The 1,206-nt window shown below is 33.8% G+C and overlaps 1 protein-coding gene across 2 annotated transcripts in view; it reads left to right on the forward strand.

Moving 5' to 3' along the window:
- Positions 1-1,206, forward strand: part of LOC111460792 (flowering time control protein FPA-like) — a 12,316-nt gene that overhangs the window by 1,358 nt on the left and 9,752 nt on the right. The window lies entirely within an intron of this gene.

Genomic DNA, 1,206 nt, shown 5'->3' on the forward strand with positions numbered 1-1,206 from the left:
TTTTTTTTTTTTTTTTTTTTTTTTTTTTTTTTTTTTTTTTTTTTTAATATTCAAAATCGAATGCTTCAAACCCAACATCGACTTTCATGGCATACATAGCGGTCAAATGTTCTTCCGTAAACAGTCTCATGGCTTCTCTCATTTAATTAAACTTGTAGATGATAGAGGAATCGGAATTCCTCTGCATCTTCAAGTTTATTAAGTTTTAAGCGAATTGTGTTCAACGATACATAATGAAGATATGCGGGGTGCAATAATTTTCTTACTTCGGCAGGGCTATAGTCATGCAAAGAGGCATGTTCAAAAGAATCTTAGTAATTGGGAGAACATATCAATAATTGATATTAGCTTAGGAGGATCATATGATATAAACCGTGTAACCTGATAGCATTTGGATACATCAAATCTATATGAAAATCTAAGCTAATAACCAAAACTATACGCCTTCCAATCATATCCAACGTCAGGGGAAATCTGAATTGGTCGCTTAAGTGGTTATGACGAAATTACAAACTTCTCAAAAGTATTGTATGATTCCAACGCTATGAATGTTCCGAAGTAATATGATTGGGATGAGTCTGTTCTCTGGTGGTTTTTGTTTATTCTTCCTTCTTAATTAAACATGTTATTGGTACTGTCTAGATAAGAAATAGGCTTAACCTTTGACTGCTTAGTTTTTTCTTTAGTTTACGATACGAATTTTCATCATGTGTGCAAGACAACATATCTGCAAAGATCAGGAATTGCTAGAAATCAGCCTCGTAACATTAGTTAGTGGAAGAAATATTTAAGCGCTTATATAGTGTTATTAAAGCATGAAGCGGATTGAAGTGCAGTAACCGTTCAGTGCCCAAGTGCAATGCACAAAGCTAAAAGACACGATGGCTTCAATAAGGCGAAGCACACAATGAATCACATATGAACACACACGTACATAGCATTAAAACTAGTATGAAGCATGGATACAGAAAACAAATATTAACTTTTTAAGATGAACAAAAACAAGCCTCTACTTATAACATGATTTTTCAATAACAAAAAATCCAATTAGTCATAGAAGCAAACTACAAAATGTACTAGTTAAAACTCGCTATGACTAAATAGGTCATTATCTCAATTTTCCTGATCATTGGACTTATAGTCCTTTACTTCCTTTGTAGTATAATTTCCATGTCCCTCCACAAGTTTGGGGGGGGGGGGGGGGTT

Source organism: Cucurbita moschata, unplaced genomic scaffold (genome assembly GCF_002738365.1).
Source record: "Cucurbita moschata cultivar Rifu unplaced genomic scaffold, Cmos_1.0 Cmo_Scf00024, whole genome shotgun sequence".
In the NCBI taxonomy this organism is placed as follows: Eukaryota; Viridiplantae; Streptophyta; class Magnoliopsida; order Cucurbitales; family Cucurbitaceae; genus Cucurbita; species Cucurbita moschata.